Genomic DNA, 21,717 nt, shown 5'->3' on the forward strand with positions numbered 1-21,717 from the left:
ACTTACGCCCCTTAATTGTTTTCATTATGAGCAGTAGCAATGAATTGCAATAAATAATCTTGGACACAGTTTTGCCTGCAGCTGCTAATTTAACATTTCCACAAAAACTCCTTTACCAGAAATACGCCTATTCTGAGCTGGATTACTTAACTACAAAACAAATGAATGTCTGAATTTTTACCAACATCAGAAGGGTTCTAGAAATCATTTTAAGGAACCGAATTTTAAGTCAGCAGCAGAAAAAAAAAATCTGAGATGGAGAGACAACATGAACAAGCAGGATCTGTCCTAACTGCATCTGTATTAGGCAGGATGTGGGGAAACCTAGGGAGCTGGCATGTTCTTTCCACAGTTACAGGAGGCAGAGCCTCAGCTGGCATAAATTGTTTTAGGTCCATTGCAGTCAACGGGTCTAGGACAATTTACACCTGCTGAAGATCCAACCTCTGACATAGAAGAGAATAACTTGTTTTTGGTAGGATGGATGTCAGTACATGAGGGCTGTTCCACTTTTTTTTTTTAAAAGGGAAAAAATGGATAAATACTTGTTGGTAACTCATCATAGTCCCTCCAATTCCTACTTTGCTTTTACAGAGGGCATGATGGCTGTACCAGTCAGAAAGGAGACCAAGATTTGTCAAACAGATCCTTGGCCACATGGAAAAAACACATAGCTTGGACCAGAGGCTTTCTACTGTATTATTCTATCAGGGGTTAAACAAACCCCCTATTTCAAAATACATGGGATTCAGATCTCAATACTCAGATTTGGGGAGATGCATACCAAGGACCAGGGTAGTTTGCATGGAAGTCCTGTGGCTTGGCTCAGTTCATGGTGTCACAGTGGTAGGGCCTCTTAATGCTGTCTCAAAAGGCCACCTTGGGGTTCCAGAGCATGAAGCAGATACTATACAAAAGTGAGTGCTGGGGTGATCTGTATTCATGTGGGGAGGGGAGAAGGATGTGTTGGTTCATTCCTTGTCCATCTCTAGATTTCAAGCCATAAGAGGGGCCACTGCAGGAGCAGAGAGGACAATGGGCCCTTACTCCACTTAGGCTTTGTCTACAAAACGCTGGCACTTCGTTGGCAAAACTTTTATCGTTCGGGGTGTTTAAAAAAAACAACAACACATGCACAACACCCCCTGCCCCCTCCCAAATGACAAAAAGTGCCTGTGTGGCCAGAGCTCTCTCCTGACAACAAACAGCAGCTACACTGTGGGCCTTGTTGCGGTACAGTCGTGTCGCTAAAAGCCTTGTAGTGTAGCCATACCCTTAGTGTTTGAGGTTATGCCTCTCTCTTCTCCTGTAGGTTGCCCAGCTGGGATATTTCATGTTCCCTTTTTTCAAAGAGATGCCAGGATCAAGAGGACAAGAGAGGACAGGACAAGTTTAAAAAAAAAACCCCAAAAAAACAGGATAAACACAAATGACCCAGCTACATTTCAGTCCTGCACAGAATTACCAACTTACTCCCTAACCCTACTTCCCCTTCACAGGGCACAAAGAGGGAGGTGTAGCAGGAATTAGTGGTTATTGATCTCTGCTGTGTGACAGGGGTATTAACTGTTTGTAACCTTGGCCCATGTCTTGTGACTGGGGCCAGGAAATCATACGGTTGGAAGGGACCTCAGGAGGTCATCTAGTCCAACCCCCTGCTCAAAGCAGGACCAATCCCCATAATCCTTAAGTGGCCCCATCAGGAATTGAACTCACAACCCTGGGTTTAGCAGGCCAATTCTCAAACCACTGAGCTATCCCTCTCCCAAGATCAAATGCCCAACATGGGGCTTGAACCCACAACCCTGAGATTAAGACTCATGCTCTACCAACTGAGCTAGCCAGCCTGTCTTCAAAGTTTAGTGGCTTACTACTGCATCACCACTTTGTTAGAGAAAGATCAGAGCCCACATTTCTCCTGACTTCCCTCTCCTAACCATCTAATGCAACTGGGAACTGTACAAAATAAGACCATTCCTGTGCAACGCCCAGAACAACTTCCCAGTCGGAACAGGCATCACTGAAGCATCTGGCTGAGCGTAAGGTATTGTTGAATGCACATAATTATCTCTGGTCAGTCTGACACAATGCTTTATATAAAGACCTTTGAGATGCCTGCAAAGCAAAAGGTACTAAGCACAACTTAAAAGTGTTGTAGAACAAACACATGAAAGGATTTACAGAACACATTTAAAATTTAACACTACCACAGCTTAATAGCTGTGAACCCAAGCCATATTTTGGAGCAAAGGTAAATGGAAAAATTCAGCATGGTGAATTTATGTATTTGCAATGACAGTAAGTCAGTAATTGATTGTGGCTGCTATGAAAGTAAGGCAGGGAGCTGTGCAGCCTTGAAACCCCCCAGTCAGGTGGGTCTCCATCCAACAGTAGTGATGGCTGCGAGTTAGAAACCTCAAGTGAATGCCCTCGAGGGATCACGGAGGAGAAATACAGGTGTAGTTGCCCTGAAATAGGCAGAACCTTGAGATTCGGTAAATCTGCACAGCTATACTCAGATGAGGCAAAGAAGTCTGTACACGTACACTGTTGGCTTGTAAATTATTTTGACAACAGAAGATCAAAGGTAAAAGCCTGGCCCATTGATGGCAAAGGAAGTTTTGCCATTAACTTCAAGGGGGCTATGATTTCACCCCTTGTAATTCAGAATGCTCACTTAAGAGAAAAACCTCCTTTCTTAACTTCCCCCACTCTGCTTTTTTTTTTAATTTATTCCCCAGCTTTTCTTTTCATCTTAAATATTTTTGTGCCAAAAGGAAAAAAACTCTTACTATATTTTGTTACAGTATTCATAACATTTTGTATTTTACAGTAGTACAAGTATAAACTTTCAATATTGCTTACAACTACCTGTATTAATACTTTTGGCAGAATTTCAGAGTCTGGTCTCCCTTTTCACATACACAATTCTTTGCAGGCACAGGTGAGATAATTTTCACATCTCAGGCCATGTCTACACTACAAAGTTAAATCGACTTTATGTAAGTCGACATCGAGCCTCCAATTTAAGCAAGTCAGTCTTGCATGTCCACACTATGCTCATTGTGTCGGCGGAGTGCATCCTCACGAGCTGGGCTTGCATCGATGCACGCAGCACTGCACTGTGGGTAGCTTATCCCATAGTGCATATAGCTGAGTGGAATGTTGGGTTGGGCTTGCAATGCCTTATGGGACAAAAACATGGGCACAGGTGGTTATGGGAACATTGCATTAGCCTCCCATGATGCACTTTCCTCCCTGAAATCAAACAAACCAAGCATTTTCCGCACTTTGTTTCATAAACCTGGGTTACCTGTGCGGATGCCACAGCACGATAAGCATGGACCCCGCTCTGCTGTACACTGACCTCACACCTTATCCTGCAGTATTTACGCAGTCAATATAGGAGCTGCCACAGAGCGCAATGTGATGCCATGAGTTGCTGGCAACAGTCACGCATCACCTTGACCGTAACTCGTGCTGAATGAACTTTGTAGTGCAGTCTTTCCCTCTTGCCTTCCCCTACCAGAGCTTCTCTCTCCTGTGTGTAGCTACATGCTGCAGCGTGGGTGCAGCCTGCTTTTCACTATGGCTTGTAGCTACACAAACCTTACACACCATCAGCACTGTCACAGGCGCCGACTTTCCAAAGTGCCGGGAGGTGCTCGACACCTGTCTCTGCCCCAAGTCCCGCCCCCACTCCACCCCTTCCCCCCAAGGCTCCACCCCACCCTGCCCCCGCTCCAACCCCACCTCGCCTCTTCTCGCCCTGTCCCACCCCCGTCCCCCCGAGCATGCAACATCCTCAATCCTCCCCTCCCCCCCCCAGAGCCTCCTGAACACTGTGAAACAGCTGATTGCAGTTGGGGGGAGGCGCTGACCCACGGGTGGGCAGGAGGCGTGCGGGGGAGGGGGAAGTTCTGATGCAGGGGCTGCTAGTGGGGGCTCAGCACCCACCATTTTTTCCTCATAAAGTGCTCCAGCCCCAGAGAACTCACAGAATCAGCACCTATAACCGCTGTAGCCAAGGCCTTAGTCCAGGCCCTCAGCCACGGCACCCTGTGCATCAACCCTGCTTACCTGGAAGGCCAGACTGAGTTGGATGCCATCATTTCTTCCCTTCAGGAACCTGACCAGTGGTTTTACGCAGGGTTCCAGCTGCCAGCCCCAGCCTCGTCCCCGGAGACATGGCCCCGGTCCCGGCCACAGCTCAGGGAGGTGGGGGGTTACGGACGGGGTAATGGGGCTGGGTTTCAGCACCTCTGCTATTTAACGTGTTTCAGTGTCACTGGATAGGAACAAAGCAGATAGAGGAATAAAAAGGATTTTAAAACATTCTGTGCACGCCCCTGGATAGTAACCTAAGGAGGCCTCGCTTCATCAGACACCAACAGTGGGTTTCTGGTGTCTCTGTCTGGCTCCCCTAAAACAACTCTCCTTTTTCTTTTTAAACCTTGCTGTAGTTCTTTTGATCTCCCGTGTGTACAGGCCTTTTCCCCTGTCCTGGCATTGTCTCTTAACAACCCTCAGGTGTTCGCAGAAAAATGTTTATCTTGAGCCTTTCTTGCTTTTCCCTGACAGCCCCCTATTAAACTCAAACAACCTATTCAGACAGTGAACATCCCAATCATCAGGTCAACATACAGTATTAATAAATTATTATAGCACAGTTCTAAATAGATCACTAATAGGTTTGGTTTGATTACAGCTTTCATAAAACCTCTCAGGCGTGCTTGAAAACGAACACTTTAGAATGCTCATGATAAAGACTGTTCTTTACAAATAAATTGCATTAGTTATTATTTATTATTTTTATAGCTGTCAAACACTTGCGTTTTACAGGACAGATTCTGCTCATATATCACTTTACATAGGGTCCGATTCTGCAATCTCTCTCCATACATAACTCCTATTGACTTTCATGGGAGCGCTGCACAGAGGAAGCTGACAGGATCAGGCACATAATGCTTTTGTATAATCTTTGGCCCTAATTCTTTGTTCACTTGCCTCAGCATAAATCAGGAGTAAGTCCACTGAAGTGAGTGGATTTATATCATTGTACAGCCAGAATAAGCGAGACAAAAAGGAGGCCATTTTTGGCTACTGTCCTATTAAAGAAATTACTCCATGGCCAACAATTGATTGAAAAGCAATCTCATGTTCTAGCTTCACATTTTCCTTTCACCAAATCATTAATGGCTGGAGTCATAAAGGTTTAGTATCATTGACCCTCCCGCAGATATAGCAGTTCATTGAATATTCATGAAAATAATAGCACTGGATCATTAGTTCATTTTCTATCAATTCTGATCTCTGTTGTGTTTTCCTAGAAGTTCCATTAGCATTTATGATTAAGTGCAATGACAAAGTGTTTCCTTTTTTAATCATATGACCCTCGTAATGCTTCCTCCAGCACTCTCCTAAGAGGGAAAAAAGATGTGTACAGGGTGCTGAATAGCAAAACTATAGGATCCCAACACGAACAGTGCCAGAGTATTACAGTTACCAACAAAAACCACACATGTGCCTTCCCACCCAGTCTAAACAGCTGACTTGGAATGTTATTATTCAGGATTTTGATTTCCACAGGAATGTAATAAACATGACAAGTATATTTGTCTAGGCAAGCTAATTTTAGATGTTGTTAGTTAGCTAGTAGGAATGCTAAAACTATGACTAAACCTTCATTTTAAAAAATATTTTTGTCGGACACAATGCATCTAGGGTTTCATAACTGCAGCACTTCATATACCAGCCACTCAAGAAACTTGGAACCATCCGCTTCAGTGGCTGCATGTTAGCAGCTGTGCATAAGTAGCACAGTGTATTATCCGAGACAGCGTATCTTGTTATTTCTATTATGGTAACACCGAGAGACCACAACTGAGATCAGGACCTCAGTGGACTAGGTACTTACAAAAAAAAAAAATAGTATCCCAGTCCCAAAGAGTTTACAATCTAAATAGTCAAAGAGCATGGGTCGTGGAAACTGAGGCAGAGAGGGGAAGTTGGTGGGAGTCTTAGAAATAGGTCTCTTGACTGCCAGTGCAGTGCTCTGCCTAGTAGGCTAAGTTTCCCCTACTTTAAGGGACTTCTAGCTCATGCTGAACTCATAGCCCTTCCCTCACGTTTTTCCAGTTCCACCAAAAGCAGGATGGTGCTGCCAAGCATGACTGGCTGGATAACAAACTCTCCCCTCTAAAACTGGATGTGATCTCCCCAGTGTCCCTTATAGCAAGACACAGGCCAAGTTAGTGCAATCTACTCAGTTGACTCAAATAGCCAAGAGAACGCCCTTATTGTTTAGGCACCTGTCAAATTCCACAGCCAAGCCTCACCCTTGTAAACTCAAACTTCAGCTTCGTTACGTTTAAAAACCAGGCAGGAGATGAGTTACCTTCTGTCAAGAGGGGTAGGTTTTGCAAGGGTTTTCTTTTTGTACAGTCGGGCTGTACAAGCTTATCTAGGAAACACACTTTTAGTTTACACCATTAAAATCAGTCTAGCAACTCCAGCAATGGCAACCTTACTCCATAGCTTACTCCACAGGAGATGGGGCTTAATAGACATTTTAGATTTGTTGGCATTTGCAGTGTAGCAATCCTAAAGCCAGACTCTCCAAAGCCCTTAGCTGAGTAAATTATGTTATGTAAACACCAAATTACATTCCTTAAGCCTCCCCATAAGGGACCGAATAGGGAATTAGAGAATGTTCTGTTTATCCCAACTGATGAAAGACATTGGCTACACTCCATTATTGCAGCTGAGGAGTATACAGGGCACTCTGGAGGTCATGTTTGTGCTGAGGAGACTTGAAGCCATTTTACCATTCCCTTGAGCCCACACCAGTTGTATGCTGTGCTGCTCCCTGGAATATGTTAGAGGGACTGGAGTGCTGCTCTGATTTACACCTGCTGCCATTGGCCTCAAAAGGCTGTTACCACAGCTAGAGAACACCAGGAGACCGGAAAGTCCTGGCTCTGCCCCCTTTCCACAGCCATGACACTTACCCTGTCCATAGGAAGAGATGGCATAGGAACTGCTATGGTGGTTCTTTGCCACTAGCATAGTTGTTCTCAAACTGTGGGTCAGGACCTCAAAATGGGCTCTCCAGGGCTGACATTAGACTTGCTGGGGTCCAAAGCTGAAGCCAAAGTCTGAGCCCCACCACCCAGGACCAAAGCCACAGCCTGAGGGCATCAGCCCTAGATGGCGGGGCTCAGGTTACAGGCCCCCCAGCTGAAGCCCCTGGGGTTCAGTTTTGGCCCTCCCTCCCCCCACCTGGGGCAATGTGGCTCAGGCCCCCCATCTGGGGCAGAGAGGCTTGGGCAGGCTCAGGCTTCGGTCCCCTCTCCTGGGGTCACGCAGTAATTTTTGTTGTCGGAAGGGGGTCACGGTGCAATGAAGTATGAGCATAGTTTTAGCATTCCTACTAGCCAATTAATTGTTGTTTAGCTGGATCAGCTGGTTCCCAGCACCTGCCTGCTGGGCTTCTCCTTAGGCCAGGGCTTGCTGCTCCCTGGCTCTGCAGACACTTAAAGGGGCAGATCGCCCTGCTACATGTTCTCCTCCCTCCCACCCAAAGAGTGGAGTCAGAGATGCACTTTGTCTTCCTAGTTCCCTGCTTCTCATGAAAAACATCCACACAGAAACTGGCTAGATAGTGGACCATAAATGCATTAGGCTGCAGAGCTGAGTACCACTGGCTCAGGCTTGGATTTGTTTCTCTCATGATATGCAGCCATTTTAGAGGGGTCTGGGCTGAGAGGAGAGTAAAAGGTGCCTCACGTATGTAACCCTTCTGCCCGTCAGAGTTGGCAGCAACAAGGGCCGGGTTCAATATCTAGGGGTTCCATTCCAATAACACAATGCAAACCGGCTCGAGCCCCCACCCAGCGACCTGGGACAAATATATACCACCCCCGCTGGGCGCCTCCAAGAGGCAATACTTCCCCTCTCGCAAGCACATAGTCTGAGTGTAGCAAAAGTCTTTTAATAACAGAGAGAAACAATGTGGCATTATGTTGGGGAAACACCACCAACTGGATTCATAACACAACCCATGAGCAAAAACAACCCCACCCCAGGCAAATTGGGGCATGCCCTTTTCCCTTTGGTTCTTGAGTCCAGCAACCCCAAAAGTCCAATGCCCCAAAAGTCTCTGTCCCTGGTCAGGGCAGCCCCAGAGTTCGAAAGTTTATCGGCGGAGCTTTACCTCCCAACCTGGGTGGAAATGGGACGGGGTAAGAGGCACCTTACGTGATCTGAAGCTGACCGCCCCATAGCTCCATAGCGGCGCTCCGCTCCGCCAGCCGCCCCACAAAACTCCTTTGCGCAGCTGCACTCCGCTCCACCAGCCGCCCCACGAACTCCTTCGCTCAGCTGCGCTCCGCTCCACCAGCCGCCCCACGAACTCCTTCGCTCAGCTGCGCTCCGCTCCGCCAGCCGCCCCACGAACTCCTTCACTCAGCTCCACGGCCCACAAGCAGCTCCTGCCATCCACACACTGCTCCGCGTCGAACTGCTTCACCAGCCGTCCCGCAAACTGCTCCACAATATATCTTCAGGCTCCCCCACTACTTAACACAACACTCAGTGATTTCAGCTCTTAGGTGAATTCAGCTTATAGTAGGGGAGCCCCAGTGCTGGTGCACTGTCAGCCCAAAGTGAGCTCAGCAGCCTATAACTAGACTTCTAATGAAATCAAAATTAGCTCTGATATTCCACAGTGGAGAGAGGAGGAAGTACAATCAGCATGTAAGGCCCTCACCAAGGGGCCCATGCCACCAAGTATTAATACTTGTCCCCAGCCTCTCTCCATTCACACAGTTTTGGAACCCATGACCCTTGCCTAGCGAGTGCTACTTAGATGATGGTGAATCCCTCCATCGTAACAAAAGGCCACGTACAGTTCCAAGCACAGTTCCCATAATCAGGGTAATAACAATTTATTCTTCCTGCCCCAATAACAGAGACACTGGGGATCCCACAGCGGCCAAAGTGACCATTTGGGCAGCTATGGTCTCATTCTAGGCGTGGTGGGTGTGCCTATGCAAATGAGATCTGCCCCTGAAGTTCTTTTCCACAACTTGCCACACCTCACCACCAGATGTCAGGGTGGAGCTCATCCTGACACTGCTTACATCCTCCCCCCAGCCAAGACTTTGTCGTCCCGACAAATCACACTCCCTTTATACCAACTCATTGGTTTCCTCCAAAGGGCCTCAGGAAGCCCACTTTAGCTTCCACAAGCCTGTGTGCTAAATGTATTGGCTCCTCACTAGTCACCCCAGGTGCATCATAAGTTAACCGTTTCACTGGTCTTATCACCCTGTCTCGTCTATTGAGAATCTCTGTTGCCGAAGTAAGGGGAACATCCTCTTGAGTGACGGATGGAGAGGCTTCCCTGGAGGGTCCCTCGGCTACTGGCGTAGGCCCCTGCACTCCTAGTTCTAACGCTGGAGGGTCCAAGGTGCCCAGGACATCCTCTACCTGTCTGTCCCCATTGTCCAATAACCTGTGTGTGTCATCACAGGGGGGTCTCATCAGCAGCACCGGGGTATCAGAAAGGGGCCTAAATAGTTCCGCCATTGGGTTTAGGGCGGAAGAGGGAAAACTCTCGTTTGGTTCAGCTGATCGAGACTGAAATCTTGTCTCCATCCCAGGATACACCAGGGTTGTGTCTTCCTCCTCAGACTCACTCTCAGATGTGCAGAATAGGGGTAAGTTAGCTGCAGGGGGCCCACTGTCTGTGTTGGATGGCGGCTTTGGTCTAGCACCTCTGTTCTGCCCGGCGGCCCTGCCGTGGCCCATCTCACAAGGGGTGCTTACCAATTCCCCCACAGGGAGCAAAAGGTTTCTATGCACCGTCTTTATTTGCCCTGGACCGTCTTCAGGTTTGATCTTGTAGACCGGCAGATCTCCCAGCTTTTCCATCACCAGGTAAGGTATTGCCTTCCATCTGTCAGCTATCTTGTGTTTGCCAGCAATACCCAAATTTCGCAGCAAGACTCTGTCCCCCGGCTGGAGCTCCTGCGAACGCACTCTAGCATCATATCGATGTTTGTTGCGGTCTGCGTTCTTCCGAGCCGCAGCGGTAGCTAAGCGATAAGCATCCCGCAGCTTTTCTCTTAGTCGGGATACATATTGCTGATGAGTTTCATAGCTATCTCCATCCTCTGATACACCAAAGCACAAGTCTATGGGTAATCTTGGTTCTCGCCCAAACATCAAGAGATATGGGGTGACTCCCGTAGCATCGTTCTTTGTGGCATTGTAGGCATGCACCAGAAATGCGACATGCTGGCTCCAGGTTGCCTTCTGCTCTGGTCGCAAAGTTCCCAACATATCTAATAGGGTTCGATTGAACCTCTCTGGCTGAGGATCACCTTGGGGGTGATAAGGCGTTGTCCTAGACTTTTTAATTCCTGCTATCTTCAGCACCTCCTTCAGAAGGTGACTCTCAAAATCCCGCCCCTGATCAGAGTGTATCCGAGCCGGGAATCCATAGACTGAGAAATATTTGTCCCACAATACTCGAGCAACGGTGGTGGCCCTCTGATCACGTGTGGGATATGCTTGTGCATACCGTGTAAAATGGTCAGTCACTACTAGAATGTTTCCAACATTCCTCTTGTCTACCTCTACAGACAAGAAATCAATGCATACCAACTCCAAAGGTTTGTTGCTGGTGATGTTCTTGAGATATGCAGCCCTCGTGGGCAGAGTTTTCCTTTGAACACATCGAGCGCAAGTCTCACATTTCCTGCGAACATCTTCAGCCATTCGGGGCCAATAGAACCTACTACGAATAAGTTCCAGGGTCCTCTCCATCCCTAAATGCCCAAAGTCATCATGCAGGGCCCTCATGGCCAGGGCTCTGTACTTTTTTGGCAGTACTAGTTGTGCTCGTTGTTTTTGTAAAGGGTCAGTGGTCATTCGGTGTAGCACTCCCTGAATCAGTTTTAGTTTGGTCCATTCTCTCAATAGTAGTTTACCCTCCGGGTTAGGTGGGACAACCGCAGTTGGGCTTCGCCCCTCCCTTTTGGCAAGTAGTGTATCACGAATGTCAATATCTTGCCGCTGGGCTTCTTGCCAGTCAGCCGCATTGAGCATGGGCAAAGGAGATTGGTCTAATGCAATATAGTTCACCGAAGCAGAAGGCATGCATTCAGGGGGCAGGCCCAAAGCTTCTGCAACACATCCCTGAAAGTCTTCACGGGCCTCTGGCTCTCGGCGACTCACACTGCAAATAGCTCTCACTCCATCTGTGGGTATCACAGCAACTTCTGGAGCCTGCGGACGCCTGGACAATGCATCTGCATCTACATTGCTTCTCCCTGATCGGTACTGAATGCTGAACTCATAGCTAGCCAAGGTGGCCACCCATCTCTGCCCTGTAGCATCCAGCTTAGCACTTGTTAACACATAAGTCAGTGGATTGTTGTCTGTCCACACCTGGAACTGAGCACCATACAAGTAGTCTCGAAATTTCTCAGTGATGGCCCATTTCAAGGCCAAAAACTCCAGCTTGTGGGTGGGATAGCGAGTTTCACTATCAGACAATCCTCGGCTGGCAAAGGCTACAGGTTTACATTTGCCTTCCACTTCCTGGTACAGGACTGCTCCCAGACCCTCCAAACTGGCATCAGTATGCAGGATAAATGGTTTGCTTGGGTCAGCAAAAACTAGGACTGGAGCATGAGTTAGGCAAGTAATGATTTCTCGAAAAGCCCTTTCACATCTCTCATCCCACCGTGGCCCAAATGGTGCAAAGGGGCCATTGTGTCTCTGCACAGGAGGCTTTGGGGACCTCCCCTTATTCTTGGACTTAGATTTGTTCTTGCTGGACTGATGTCCCCTGGTAAGATCATTCAGAGGCTTTACAATCGTAGCATAGTTTTTCACAAATCTGCGGTAGTAGCCACTAAATCCAAGGAAGGTCTTGAGTTCTCTGTAGTTACTTGGACGTGGCCATGTAGTGAGTGCTTCTATTTTATCAGGATCAGTACTCACACCTTCTTGGGACACAATGTGACCCACATACTTCACTGAGGTTCTGCAGAACTGGCATTTGTCAATTGAAAGCTTCAGACCATAATCCTCCAACCTATCAAGCACTTTAAGAAGTCTTTCTTCATGCTCCTCTAAGGTTCTTCCAAACACAATCAGGTCATCCAAATAAACTAACACTTGCAGTAAATTCATGTCTCCCACAACTTTCTCCATGAGACGTTGAAAAGTGGCAGGTGCTCCAGAAATCCCTTGGGGCATGCGTTCGAACTGATAAAACCCTAATGGGCAAATGAAGGCTGTCTTCTCCTTATCTTCTTCTCCCAGAGGGATCTGGTAGTATCCACTTCGAAGATCCAACACAGAGAACCACTGGCTTCCCAGCAAACAGTCTAAGGCGTCTTGCACTCGAGGCATAGTGTACTGGTCGACCACCGTACGGCTGTTTAGGGTGCGGTAGTCAATACACATCCGGATTTTCCCATTCTTTTTGCGGACTACCACAATGGGTGAGGCGTATGGGCTGCGGGACTCTGTAATGATGCCATTCGCAGCCAGCTCCTGAAGATGATGTCGCACATCTTCCATCTCAGAGAGAGCAATCTTCCTAGATCTCTCCCTGAAAGGTCGAGAGTCATGTAGTCTGATATTGTGCTCTACTCCTTTTGCACATCCCACATCCCACTCATGCAGTGAGAACACCTTGGATCTTTCACAAAGTTTCTTCCTCAGGCGATCTTTCCAGTCCTCGGACACTGGTGAATCTCCAAAGTCAAACTTTGCTGGGTCTATTGCCGGAACTGGAGTTTCATACTGGGGTTTTACAATCGACTCAGGCTCAAAGAGGTCTGCTATCTTTTGTCCTTGCTTCACAAAAATATCACGACTCGTTTCATTAGCAATCAGTATAGTCACCCTTTCCTGGGCTTCAGCAGGTAGGGTTATGACTCCACTGGGGACCAGCACTCCTTCAGGGAGCTCTCCTCCCATCGGCTGCTCTATCATTGCTAACGTCCCTTTACTGCCTTTCAGACAGGTACTCATGACAAGCACTTCTTGCTCCGTCCTTGCAGGCACTACTAAGGGGGTTGTGCCCGCGTACTTCAGTGCCCCAAGCGGTAGCTCAGATGTGTCCCTTTTAGCGCTCTCAATTTTCCTATAGGCTTCAGCACAAAGCGTATGGATCATCAGGGTATTCAGGTACTGGTCTCCAGCCCGCCTTCTGCAGTAATCCGCGAGTACCTTGAAGAGACTGGAGTTGGTCCCTATCAGCACAGACACATCAGAAGTCCCTTTAGGGTCAGGGCATATTAAGGCAGCTGTGTCTACCTCTTCTCTTACCCCAGCAAATAATCTTAACTTACGACAAGAGTCTGACTCAGCATGGGGCAGCACAACCTTTTCCAATATTTGCCCCAGAGCTTTTGTCCAATCATCAGCCGAGGCTGCAGCCTCCGAGCTAGAAGCTGCTGAGCCAGGGCCCAACAAACCTGACATATTAGCCATTATACAAACAGTAATTTCCTCAAAATATAAGCACAAACAAAAAAAATATATAAATTGTTTCCCAATGTAGTGGATCACTCAACAGGTGCTTGCGAGGGGTACTGACCCAGGCGATCCCGGACGAGCCCCCAAAAATGTAACCCTTCTGCCCGTCAGAGTTGGCAGCAACAAGGGCCGGGTTCAATATCTAGGGGTTCCATTCCAATAACACAATGCAAACCGGCTCGAGCCCCCACCCAGCGACCTGGGACAAATATATACCACCCCCGCTGGGCGCCTCCAAGAGGCAATACTTCCCCTCTCGCAAGCACATAGTCTGAGTGTAGCAAAAGTCTTTTAATAACAGAGAGAAACAATGTGGCATTATGTTGGGGAAACACCACCAACTGGATTCATAACACAACCCATGAGCAAAAACAACCCCACCCCAGGCAAATTGGGGCATGCCCTTTTCCCTTTGGTTCTTGAGTCCAGCAACCCCAAAAGTCCAATGCCCCAAAAGTCTCTGTCCCTGGTCAGGGCAGCCCCAGAGTTCGAAAGTTTATCGGCGGAGCTTTACCTCCCAACCTGGGTGGAAATGGGACGGGGTAAGAGGCACCTTACGTGATCTGAAGCTGACCGCCCCATAGCTCCATAGCGGCGCTCCGCTCCGCCAGCCGCCCCACAAAACTCCTTTGCGCAGCTGCACTCCGCTCCACCAGCCGCCCCACGAACTCCTTCGCTCAGCTGCGCTCCGCTCCACCAGCCGCCCCACGAACTCCTTCGCTCAGCTGCGCTCCGCTCCGCCAGCCGCCCCACGAACTCCTTCACTCAGCTCCACGGCCCACAAGCAGCTCCTGCCATCCACACACTGCTCCGCGTCGAACTGCTTCACCAGCCGTCCCGCAAACTGCTCCACAATATATCTTCAGGCTCCCCCACTACTTAACACAACACTCAGTGATTTCAGCTCTTAGGTGAATTCAGCTTATAGTAGGGGAGCCCCAGTGCCGGTGCACTGTCAGCCCAAAGTGAGCTCAGCAGCCTATAACTAGACTTCTAATGAAATCAAAATTAGCTCTGATATTCCACAGTGGAGAGAGGAGGAAGTACAATCAGCATGTAAGGCCCTCACCAAGGGGCCCATGCCACCAAGTATTAATACTTGTCCCCAGCCTCTCTCCATTCACACAGTTTTGGAACCCATGACCCTTGCCTAGCGAGTGCTACTTAGATGATGGTGAATCCCTCCATCGTAACAAAAGGCCACGTACAGTTCCAAGCACAGTTCCCATAATCAGGGTAATAACAATTTATTCTTCCTGCCCCAATAACAGAGACACTGGGGATCCCACAGCGGCCAAAGTGACCATTTGGGCAGCTATGGTCTCATTCTAGGCGTGGTGGGTGTGCCTATGCAAATGAGATCTGCCCCTGAAGTTCTTTTCCACAACTTGCCACACCTCACCACCAGATGTCAGGGTGGAGCTCATCCTGACACTGCTTACACGTAAATGGTATCTAGGAGCCTCAACGGTCCACTTTATACCAAGTCACCCAAATCAACCGCTGCACATTCTTGTACTCAGGACAGCAACTTCTTACTCAGGTACAAAATGGGGTGCTCTCCATCCTCAAATTCTTGCAAGAAGACAGATCCCAGGCCCCGTTCCAATGTCAGATGAACTCTTTATTAAAGTCTGAGTGCCAGGGCACTGCTGAGGATTTGTTTTATTACACCAAATGCATCTGCACATATGAAAGTCCATCACACTTTTTGGGGTGCTTGGTTTCACAACAGGTCTGTTAGTGGGGCCATAATCATGCAAAAGTGGGGTATGAAGCACTGATAGCACCTGGCCAGCCTGAGGAAAGATTTGATTGCTGCTTTGTGGTGGCGATAGGGCATTCTACCAGGGTTTTTACCTCATCTATCAAGGGTCTGATCCTCCCATTCCCCAGCATAGAGCCTAGGTACTTCATCTCTGTGCAACCAACCTGACACTTGGCTGGGATGGCTGTGAGACCCACTGCCCTAGGGGACTGGAGTACTACTCTGACATGTTGGCGGTACTCCACCTAGGTGGTGGAGTAGACCATTCCATTGTACACTCTGTGGGGCAGGAGTACTTAGTCCAGGAGTCTCTGAAATGTCACAGGAGTGCCATAGAATCCAGACAGAAGGGTCTGGAAGTGATACAGCTCATAGGGCATGGAAAATGCAGTTAACTCCTTAGAATCAGGTGCCAAGAGGATATGCCAGTAGCTCTTCATACGATCGAGAGTGGTGATGTACTCAGCCTCCCCCAGGCCTTCTAGTATCTTGTTGATCGGGGTATAGAGTAGGCAGCAAACCTACCCTTCCCTGCTCAGTGACTATAAAAGATATCTGGCCTTTCAAAATCATATTGGGAAACAAAAACACATTTGCCTACAACCTTTGGGGAGACCAAGTATCAGCTGGATGCAATTTGGAGTTGCTACATTATTTAAAAAAAATTAAAATCCCAGAAATCAGGATTTAGAGTGGAAATGCCAACTCTCTTTTAAGAATACATCCAAATCTGCTGCCACTTCCACTTTAGAAAAACTCTTAGGGACATGGACAGCTCCATCTGTCACTCACTATTTTCAGAATAGATTGTAGCATTGGTTGCTTGTTTCTGTGGTTGGGGTCAGAGCGTGTGTATTTGTCTCCATGCTAGGTCATGAACAGCTGGGTACCCTTGGATAAAGCACAAGTTCTGTCTTGACTTACATTTACGGCTGGGGGGTGGCAAAGGGTATAAGCAAAGGCAGAATTTAGCCCAGAAAAGAGGAGAGGAAGGATGGTAGAGTGGTTAGGGCATTAACCTGGGACTCAGGAGAGCTGTGTTCAGTTCTATATTTTGCCACTGACTTCCCATGTGAACTTAGGCAAATCACTTGGTCTCTCTGTACCTTAGCTCCCCATCTGTTAAAGGGAGGCGATAGTGCTTCCCTTCCTCATAGCAGCGTTATGCAAATAATCACATTAACAATTATGATGTGCTCAGATACTATAGCACCAGGGTCCATAAAAGTATCTATTAGACAGACAAACTACCGGCTGTATACTTCCCGCTGCAGCTTAGTTTAGATAAGGGTTACCTTATTTCTTTAATATTTATATTACACTAGCACCTAAAGGCCCATGTAAGAATTGAGGCCCATTTCATGGTAAGCACTGTACAAACACTCATGAAGAGACACGATCACTACACAGTCTAAGGACTTGATCCTACACCCAGATCAGCATGAGCAGACTTATGCCCATACAGCACTTCACGGAAGTCAATGGGGCTCCTTGCAGTCACAGGGCCATCTGTGTGTGTCATCTGCTTGAAGGATTGAGACTTCGGATTGAGTAACATAAGCACAGGAAGGAACGGAGGGACACGGTCAAATACAGCACAATATGTATAAATGCATATCAATTCAGTATTTTGTTATGAATAGAAAAGGTTAAAAGGACCCGTTCTCCCCATCTGCCCTGCTAATTTCTTACTGGCATTGTAGGAAGTTGGGTTTCGAGGAGAGATTTGAACTGGTTGGTGGAGTCGTGGTGCTGGGAGGGAGAAGTGGCCTTACAGAGGAGTTCAGAGAAGGCGTTCCATGCATAGGGTGCAGCAATACACTCAAGTTTTCATGTAAGTACTCATAGGGTACATCTGTACAGCCAAGAAAAACCCACGCCTGGGCCAGCTGAGTACTATCCAGCTGTAAAATTCACTTCATTTCCACCATGCAGCTCACACTGAGATAATATTTATACAGGAGGGGGGCTTTGCTTTGCATGTGCCATATTTTATCAAATGCAAGTCTTGGTTCCCAGTTCTTTAGTGTGCCATTTTTTCCCTCTTAGCATTCATAGCTTGATTTTAACATTTGTAATTAATTGATCTTTTATAACTGAGAGACAATCTCATTCTGATGAACAAGGCTAGCAACAGCAGTGTTTCCCTTTATACTTTTATTTAATACCATAGTATTTATTAACATACATGTGTATTTATGTGGCTTTGCTGTTGAGATGTAACCTATGAAGAATTGAACTGGATGCATGGATGCTTCTCCAAGATAATCTGTCTTGTTGTCTGGTTAAAACGGAAATATCCAGTTGTGATTGTGAGTCTAGTTATTACAAAAGGTTCAGCATCCAAGTGAGAGTGGCAGACTGCTGTCTTGCTATCGTAGGACAAAAATCATCCTAGTGCAGAAGGTCTGGATGTAGCTCAATGCATGATTTTAAGTCTCACTTAATCCCTTGAAATGTAGTTTTCCTCTGTGTAAAAAAGCAGCAGCTGGAGTCAGTGGAGACTGACCTTTCCTTGCGTCACTGGTGCGGGAACGGGGGGGAGGGGGGGGGCACAGCCCCCACATTTTAACAAAAGAAACCTCTGCGCCTTCTGCAAGATATTGAAGTATTAATTCCTCCCCCACTTTGGCCCTGTCCCCTGCGCCCCTGCCTTCTACAAAGGTTCTGGCGCTTGAAGGGCCATTGCGTCCCCCTCCCCCTTTTTAAAACCTGGCTGGGAGGGAGCATGCTGTGACCTGGACTGGTTGGCCAGCACCTGGGTCCCACTCTGCATTGAGCCACATAGTGGCAGCTGGGCCCTCACCTGTTGACTATCAACTCTTGGTGCCGGGGACCCACCAGTTCTAGGAAGCATGAAGGACCTGTCACCCAAGGACTTCAGGGTGGTCAGCAGAGAGAGTAAGATAAGGCGTGTGTGTGAGTGCGCTCCAAAAGGGTGGGGCAGGTCTTGGCCCCCCATTCTTGCAGTCCTTCTCATGCCCATGCCATGTGTGGAAAAAGTATTAGCCTTTTGAAACCTTGACCTATGTCAGGGAGATACAGTTCAGTCTGTTATACCAGCACTCCCATTGATCAGACATTTCACTATATCAGAAGTAAACTAAATCTGCAAAAGAGAGCAAATTAACCAAAAGAGAGCAATTAAACCATTAGTCTGGAAGGGATCTTCACAGAGAACTGGAGCAGATTGTCATAATGCATCCAAATTGTCGTGGAACCAAATGGAGAAACTGGAAAGGTTGAAATCCTGCGTGTGTCAGGGATACATAGGAGACCTTCAGTATATTCCTTTGGGAGTGTGACTGCAAATTGCTAGACAAAGACATTTGGAACTTTCAAGAATACTTTGTTTCTTACAAGAATGTCACTTGAGGAAGACACATTTTCTTTACAACAAACAAGTTTGTAGGTGTGACCATTATGTTATAGAACTGCATAGTAAAGCTAAGTCATGGGAGTAAGAACAGCTAACAGATGGACTAGTTAGACACCGCACCATGTGTGGGATAACTGATAACCAAGTCGGAGCAAGTGTAAGCAGTGTCAGGATGAGCTCCACCCTGACATCTGGTGGTGAGGTGTGGCAAGTTGTGGAAAAGAACTTCAGGGGCTGATCTCATTTACATAGGCACACCCACCCCGTCTAGAATGAGGCCATAGCTGCCCAAATGGTCACTTTGGCTGCTGTGGGATCCCCAGTATCTCTGTTATTGGGGCAGGAAGAATAAATTGTTATTACCCTGATTATGGGAACTGTGCTTGGAACTGTACTTGGCCTTTTGTTATGCTGGAGGGACTCACCATCAACTAAGTAGCACTTGCTAGGCAAGGGTCATGGGTTCCAAAACTCTGTGAATTGAGAGAGGTTGGGGACAAGTATTAATACTTGGTGGCATGGGCCCCTTGGTGAGGGCCTTACATGCTAACTGCACTTCCTCCTCTGTCCAGTGTGGAATATCAGAGCTAATTTTGATTTCATTAGGAGTCTAGTTACAGGCTGCTGAGCTCACTTTGGGCTAATGGTGCACCAGCACGGAGGCTCTTCTACTACAAGCTGAATTCACCAAAGAGCTGAACTGACTAAGAGCTGAAATCACTGAGTGTTGTGTTAAGTAGTGGGGGAGCCTGAAGATATATTGTGGAGAAGTTTGCGGGACGGCTGGAGTGCCTTGTGGACAGGCTGGTGGAGCAGTTCATAGGATGGCGGGAGCTGCTGGTGGGACGCGGAGCGGAGCAGTTCGTGGACCGGCTGGTGGAGTAGTTCGTGGGACGGCGGGAGCTGCTGGTGGGCCGCGGAGCGGAGCTGAGCGAAACAGTTTGTGGGGCGGCTGGTGGAGCGGAGCGGAGGCCTATGGAGCTGTGGGGCGGTCAGCTTCAGATCATGTAAGGTGCCTTTTACCCCCGCCCCCATCTCCACCCAGGTTGGGAGGTAAAGCTCTGCAGATAAACTTTTGAAGTCTGGGGCTGCCCTGACCAGGGACAGAGACTTTTGGGTCATTGGACTTTTGGGACTTTGGGTGATTTGGGGTTGCTGGACTCAAGAACCCAAGGGAAAGGGGCATGCCCCAATTTGCTTGGGGTGGGTTTTTTTTGCTCATGGGTTGTGTTATGAATTCTTTTGGTGGTGTTTCCCCAACATAATGCCACACTGTTTCTCTCTGTTATTAAAAGGCTTTTTGCTACACTCAGACTAGGTGCTTGCGAGAGGGGAAGTATTGCCTCTGGGAGGCGCCCAGCGGGGGTGGTATATATTTGTCCCAGGTCACTGGGTGGGGGCCCAAGCTGGTTTGCATTGTGTTATTGGAATGGATCCCCTAGATATTGAACCCGGCCCTTGTTGCTGCCAACTCTGACGGGCAGAAGAGTTACACAAGGTTACTGGGAGAAATAGACTTGACTTTGCAAAGAATGGTCGATATATGCAGGACTAGTGAAAATTGAACTTTCCAAATGAAAGTGTAAGCAGTGAGGGAATTGACATGAATCTTGTTAAAATGCATGGCAAGGCATAAAAGCAAAATGCAAGGGTAACCAAACTGCAAACATCAGTTTCAAGTGAAATAAGCAAGGAAGCAATCACAACATGACACCAAGGTCTCCAGCACAAGGTGTGCAGTGTCATGCATAGAAGAAAAACAAACTGTAAGGCAAAAGTGAGCCACTGGGAGAATACTTTGCAAATAAACATAAGAGCAAAATATATGTATAAACATAGAGGTAGAGGACTAAGTACTAGTTAAATGTCAGATACGGGCCTGGTAAGGAGTTTCCTGTAGTGGACAGTCTTTCAAGGTCAGTGACAGTGAGCTGCAGAAAGAGAAATTAGAATTCACCCTGACTCAAGGTCCACCCATTTCCCAAACAAAACTTGGCAAGAAGAAACATGAAAGTGCTTGAAAACGTAACCTTGAAAAAGATCTCCCCTTCATCTGTCCAGCTGCAAAGCAAATGGGAGGAAGAGAAAGTGGAGGCCTGCAAACAGTTCACTCTTCCTGCCAGAGAGAGCTGGGAGCAGTGGCCATTTTACGCCTCTCAGTGACCATGAGCTGGCGAGGATCAGTCTCCTTTCCCTGCCCCACTCCCCCAATAAAGCTGAGGTGAAAATAGGAAACAAAAATCAGGGATAACCAAACAAAATACCCCTTTTCCCACCCCATCCCTCTTGCTTGCAGGCCTAGCCAAAGCCATTTATGGCAGGCCACCCTGGCAGGAGCCTGGAGAAATGCTGAAGGCCGGGAAAGCTCTCCACATGTGGCATGTCCCAGCAACATGCTGGATGGCAAGTACTTCTCCTGAAAGACAAGCGGAGTGCGAGTCAGTTGGGTGGTGAATGGCTGTTGTGGACAAAGCAAACAAACTATAGCTCTTGTTGATAGCACAAGGGCCAGATAATGGCTTAAAGTCAGAGCTGGTAGTGGAGGGGATTTCCACTCTTGTCCAAACTAATCCCTCAGGTGAGGGCTGGGCACAGCAGCAGCAGCTCCACCAGCCTGAGAGAGGGAGGGTGTGTAACACACCGACAGACCCCGGGAGCTTAGTGCATGAGCCTCTACTGCATGAGCTAAAAGCCAATTGGCCCTTAGCTAAGGCTGGAGCAGACTCATTAATCCCTAAGGGGTCTCGGTGCCAGTGGAGGGGGCAGAGCACCACACCCAGGAGATGCGTGGGTTACAGGCACACAGTGTGCGTTCTGCTCCCTTCCCCACAGACAGCTCCTCATCCCACCCCTCCCCTTTCAGAGAGGCTGACACCCCCGATGCCATATGCACAGCAGCTTCATTCCCTGGCCATGTCCTGGCTCCTTTAGCCATCCCTAGCTCGAATATAGCACTTATCTGTCAAATATTTTGGGGAAGTCCTATGGCCTGTGTTCCACAGGAGGG

The sequence above is a fragment of the Lepidochelys olivacea genome (genome assembly GCF_965140295.1).
Source record: "Lepidochelys olivacea isolate rLepOli2 genome assembly, chromosome: 3".
Taxonomy (NCBI): Eukaryota; Metazoa; Chordata; order Testudines; family Cheloniidae; genus Lepidochelys; species Lepidochelys olivacea.